Raw genomic sequence first — 6,000 nt, 5'->3', positions numbered from 1 at the left:
TGACAGCTGTTGTGAAAATTTTATACAAATAAAGTTGTATAGTACAGGTTTGGCCAAGCCGCAACTCCCGAACCGCATGCGGCTCTTTTATGTTCATATCAACATTTGTGTGTGTGTGTGTGTGTGGGGGGGGGGGGGGGTTGTGCGTGTTGGCTTCACTTGAGTTCAATTTGGTATTTTGGTCAAAAGCGCATGTGGTGAAATTCCACAAAGTAGGATGGGCAAACACATTTCTTTAAACTATGAGTGTCAATTGGGCTCTCGAAATGGCAGGGAAAAGATGCACAGCAAAACGAAAATACGTAGATGAACACAGGACGTTTTAATCAGAGTGGGAAAGTTTCTATTTTTTGTTGAACGTGATGGCAAACCATTCTGCCTGATATGTCAGACCTCAGCGCATTTCAAAGATTCAAATCTTCAGCGCCATGCACTTCAGCTCACTCCATGCTAACATTGATCAGGCGTCGAACCCGCATCATCATGCTTAAGAGGTGGCCATGCTAACCAGTGCGCCATTATGTCAACGCATAATAACTAAGTCTACTGGTCAAAACAGCGGTTACTATATGACGTCGCTACGTCGTGGTCACGTGACGCAGACAAGACGTCAATGGACGTGGGCAGAGTTAACTTGTTTAAAAGGGAGTAGGCAGAAGAAATATTTAATTTATTTAAATCTATTTTGAGTGCACACCATTATGCCAATGCATAACAACTGTAAATCTACTAAACAAAACAGCGGTTGCTATATGACATCTGCCACGTCGTGGTCACGTGACATACGTGACGTCGATGGGCGTAACTTTCGCCGGAATTCAAATCCGCGGGGAGAGTTAACTTGTTTAAAAGAGAGTGGGCAGAAGAATTATTTAATTTATTTAAATCTATTTGGTGTGTGCGCCATTATGTCAATGCATAACAACTGTAAGTCTACTAAACAAAACAGCGGTTGCTATTTGACGTCTGCCACGTCGTGGTCACGTGACGCGGACGTGACGTCGACGCCTACTTTACATCCCACCGATCACAGGACCCCTCGGCTGCATAACCGTGCCCCCTTCCCAACCAATCGGATTTGCTATACGCGAAAACGACGCCAATGGAAAGAGCTTCCGCCCAAATTTAAATCCGTGGGCGTGGCTCGCAGCAGGAAGTAGGAAAATGGCGGCGATGTTGACAAAGACACAGCGGATGGTAACATACGACTAACAAGAGAAATATTTTTATTTTCTGCTTGCAACTGGACCGTCCAGAGCGTACACGGTAAGTACAACTCATCGTTTTTAAAAAGAAGTACTTTTGTTGCCCTGAAAAGCGAGTGAGCGTGGCGTTTGTGGGGGACGTCGAATTTCGACGATTCTTTCTGGTCAACGGTTGTAAATGATTGTGTTGATTAAAAAAGAAAACTTGATGTAACTCTACTTTTAACTGCCGTTTCAGATAGATTTGGAATTGCATCACATCCAATTTTGCCTAGAGCGTACACGGTAAGTAACACTCGTTGTGTTTAAGGAGATTTACGTTTGTAATAGCAGAAGTGTAGCCGCGTTGCGTTGTACGTGTGAATGTTGGTCCGGGCGAAATGTTAATGTTTAATTTCATTCCTTTAGGTTCCACGGTGTTTGTTGGCTGCAAGTTTTCCACTGCAAGAAGAGGCTCATATCATTGACCAGGAGCGAGCTACAATGGTGAGTAGCCATAACATTTATGTTAAACACTTCCTATTTCATGTCTAACAGTACTTGATTTAACAAATAACCATAAATAAATACAGTGTGGGCACTGAAGTTAACATATGTGATTATACTGCCTAATCTGTCACCGAGTAGATTGTTGCAAAGTAATATAAGATCCAAAGTTGTAATTCAGAATAGTTTTCAAAAGAAGGCCATTAGAATTATATACAAGTCTGATTACCCTGAACAAGCTATTAATTAAATCACAAATTCTTCAATTCAAAGATTTGGTAGATTATCAGACAAATAATGTCTAACAGTAATTGATTTAACACATCACGATAAGTAGATTGAGTGTGGGCACTCTCAAGTTAACATATGTGATTATACTGCCTAATCTGTTACAGAGTATGTTGTTGCCAAGTAATGTAGAATAGATCCAAAGTAGTAATCCAGAATAGTTTTGAAGAGGCCATTAGAATAATAAACAAATCTGATTACCTTGAACATAATAACAAGCTAAGTGTTTAATATGTCCTATGAAGTCAAAATTGGGCACCATCATGTGGTGAAATTTGGAATTGCATCACATCCAATTTTGCCTGGGAACAAACAGATTACATAAATCTTAGTTTTGAATAAGCCACTCCTTCTCAAACAAGTAAACTCTGCCCATTTTGCGCAGTAGATGTTCTGTTAATATCTAGTATTTATACAAAGTCATAATTTAAATTGCTTTCAACCTTCATTCATCGGTTCAACCAACATTACTCGCTCTTATTACCAACTTGTATTGATTTAACTAAGCGTTTAATACTTCCTATCAGGTCTCAAATCGAGATTTGGCAAAATACAATTTCAGCAAATCCAATTTTGCCAGGGAACAAAAATAGATTAAATGAACTAAATAAGTCCTCTTCCCATTAAATAAATCAGAAAAGTCTGTCTTGTAACCAGTCCTCTTCAAACAAGTAAAGTCTGCCCATTTTGTGCCGTAGATTTTGTGTCTATGCCTAGTATTTAAACAAAATCATAATTTAAACGACTTCTTTCCTTCATTCACTTTGGAAATTTGGAATTGCAGCAAATCGAATTTTGGCAGGGAACAAAAATAGATCAATTAAACTAAATAAGTCTTCTTCCCATTAAATAAATTAAAAAAGTCTGTCTTGTAACCAGTCCTTTTCAAACAAGTAAAGTCTGCCCATTTTGTGCCGTCGATTTTGTGTTAATGCCTAGTATTTATACAAAATCATAATTTAAAGGACTTCATTCCTTCATTCACTTTGGAAATTTGGAATTGCAGCACATCAAATTTTGCCTGGGAAGAAAAGTAGATTAAATAAATTTAATAAGTCTTACTACTTCCCATTAAATAAATTAAATACGTCTTACTTGTTCCCACTCCTTTTCAAAACAGTAGTTTAAAACGAGGGTCCTTCACTCAATCTTTAACCTCAACCCCGCACGTTGTGTTGTATCTGTGAATGTTGGTTGTGGCCAAATGATAGTTTTCTTTCATTCGTTTAGGTTCCAAGAAAACTTGATGTAACTCTACTTTTAACTGCCGTTTCAGATAAGCGGGTATTACGTCGCAGTCAAATGCCGCGGATATGACGTAATTGCCCGAACCTCCGCCAAAATTCAAATCTGTTGGCGCGATGGCCGTGAGCCACTGAGCAGCGACGATTATCAACAGAAATATCTTTATTTTCTGCTTGCAACTGGACCGTCTAGAGCGTACACGGTAAGTAACACTCATTGTGTTTAAGGAGATTTACGTTTGTAATAGCAGAAGTGTAGCCGCGTTGCGTTGTACGTGTGAAAATTGGTCGAGGCGAAATGTTAATGTTTAATTTCATTCCTTTAGGTTCCACGGTGTTTGTTGGCTGCAAGTTTTCCACTGCAAGAAGAGGCTCGTATCATTGACCAGGAGCGAGCTACAATGGTGAGTAGCCATAACATTTATGTTAAACACTTCCTATTTCATGTCTAACAGTACTTGATTTAACAAATAACCATAAATAAATACAGTGTGGGCACTGAAGTTAACATATGTGATTATACTGCCTAATCTGTCACGGAGTAGATTGTTGCAAAGTAATATAAGATCCAAAGTTGTAATTCAGAATAGTTTTCAAAAGAAGGCCATTAGAATTATATACAAGTCTGATTACCCTGAACAAGCTATTAATTAAATCACAAATTCTTCAATTCAAAGATTTGGTAGATTATCAGACAAATAATGTCTAACAGTAATTGATTTAACACATCACGATAAGTAGATTGAGTGTGGGCACTCTCAAGTTAACATATGTGATTATACTGCCTAATCTGTTACAGAGTATGTTGTTGCCAAGTAATGTAGAATAGATCCAAAGTAGTAATCCAGAATAGTTTTGAAGAGGCCATTAGAATGATAAACAAATCTGATTACCTTGAACATAATAACAAGCTAAGTGTTTAATATGTCCTATGAAGTCAAAATTGGGCACCATCATGTGGTGAAATTTGGAATTGCATCACATCCAATTTTGCCTGGGAACAAACAGATTACATAAATCTTAGTTTTGAATAAGCCACTCCTTCTCAAACAAGTAAACTCTGCCCATTTTGCGCAGTAGATGTTCTGTTAATATCTAGTATTTATACAAAGTCATAATTTAAATTGCTTTCAACCTTCATTCATCGGTTCAACCAACATTACTCGCTCTTATTACCAACTTGTATTGATTTAACTAAGCGTTTAATACTTCCTATCAGGTCTCAAATCGAGATTTGGCAAAATACAATTTCAGCAAATCCAATTTTGCCAGGGAACAAAAATAGATTAAATAAACTAAATAAGTCCTCTTCCCATTAAATAAATCAGAAAAGTCTGTCTTGTAACCAGTCCTCTTCAAACAAGTAAAGTCTGCCCATTTTGTGCCGTAGATTTTGTGTCTATGCCTAGTATTTAAACAAAATCATAATTTAAACGACTTCTTTCCTTCATTCACTTTGGAAATTTGGAATTGCAGCAAATCGAATTTTGGCAGGGAACAAAAATAGATCAATTAAACTAAATAAGTCTTCTTCCCATTAAATAAATTAAAAAAGTCTGTCTTGTAACCAGTCCTTTTCAAACAAGTAAAGTCTGCCCATTTTGTGCCGTCGATTTTGTGTTAATGCCTAGTATTTATACAAAATCATAATTTAAAGGACTTCATTCCTTCATTCACTTTGGAAATTTGGAATTGCAGCACATCAAATTTTGCCTGGGAAGAAAAGTAGATTAAATAAATTTAATAAGTCTTACTACTTCCCATTAAATAAATTAAATACGTCTTACTTGTTCCCACTCCTTTTCAAAACAGTAGTTTAAAACGAGGGCCCTTCACTCAATCTTTAACCCCAACCCCGCACCTTGTGTTGTATCTGTGAATGTTGGTTGTGGCCAAATGATAGTTTTCTTTCATTCGTTTAGGTTCCAAGAAAACTTGATGTAACTCTACTTTTAACTGCCGTTTCAGATAAGCGGGTATTACGTCGCAGTCATGTGCCGTGGATATGACGTAATTGCCCGAACCTCCGCCAAAATTCAAATCTGTTGGCGCGATGGCCGTGAGCCACTGAGCAGCGACGATTATCAACAGAAATATCTTTATTTTCTGCTTGCAACTGGACCGTCTAGAGCGTACACGGTAAGTAACACTCATTGTGGTTAAGGAGATTTACGTTTGTAATAGCAGAAGTGTAGCCGCGTTGCGTTGTACGTGTGAAAATTGGTCGAGGCGAAATGTTAATGTTTAATTTCATTCCTTTAGGTTCCACGGTGTTTGTTGGCTGCAAGTTTTCCACTGCAAGAAGAGGCTCGTATCATTGACCAGGAGCGAGCTACAATGGTGAGTAGCCATAACATTTATGTTAAACACTTCCTATTTCATGTCTAACAGTACTTGATTTAACAAATAACCATAAATAAATACAGTGTGGGCACTGAAGTTAACATATGTGATTATACTGCCTAATCTGTCACGGAGTAGATTGTTGCAAAGTAATATAAGATCCAAAGTTGTAATTCAGAATAGTTTTCAAAAGAAGGCCATTAGAATTATATACAAGTCTGATTACCCTTAACATAACAACAAGCTATTAATTAAATCACAAATTCTTCAATTCAAAGATTTGGTAGATTATCAGACAAATAATGTCTAACAGTAATTGATTTAACACATCACGATAAGTAGATTGAGTGTGGGCACTCTCAAGTTAACAGATATGATTATACTGCCTAATCTGTTACAGAGTATGTTGTTGCCAAGTAATGTAGAATAGATCC

General features: G+C 37.3%; 1 long non-coding RNA gene across 2 annotated transcripts; it reads left to right on the top strand.

The window, feature by feature from the left end:
- Positions 1–819: 819 nt before the first annotated feature.
- On the top strand, positions 820–3,366 carry LOC148378424 (uncharacterized). Of its 2 annotated transcripts, XR_015855900.1 has the most exons (4): positions 820–1,266; positions 1,448–1,490; positions 1,614–1,691; positions 3,256–3,366. It is a non-coding gene; the product is annotated as an uncharacterized LOC148378424 (long non-coding RNA). The 2 variants fall into 2 exon arrangements; XR_015855899.1 differs by lacking the exon at positions 1,448–1,490 and having other exon boundaries at positions 840–1,266.
- Positions 3,367–6,000: the final 2,634 nt, after the last annotated feature.

Source organism: Syngnathus floridae, unplaced genomic scaffold (genome assembly GCF_059516105.1).
Source record: "Syngnathus floridae isolate MCC-2025c unplaced genomic scaffold, RoL_Sflo_1.0 HiC_scaffold_46, whole genome shotgun sequence".
NCBI lineage: Eukaryota > Metazoa > Chordata > Actinopteri > Syngnathiformes > Syngnathidae > Syngnathus > Syngnathus floridae.
The sequence above is the reverse complement of the archived record's forward strand: the minus strand, read 5'-3'. Positions and strand labels throughout refer to the sequence as shown.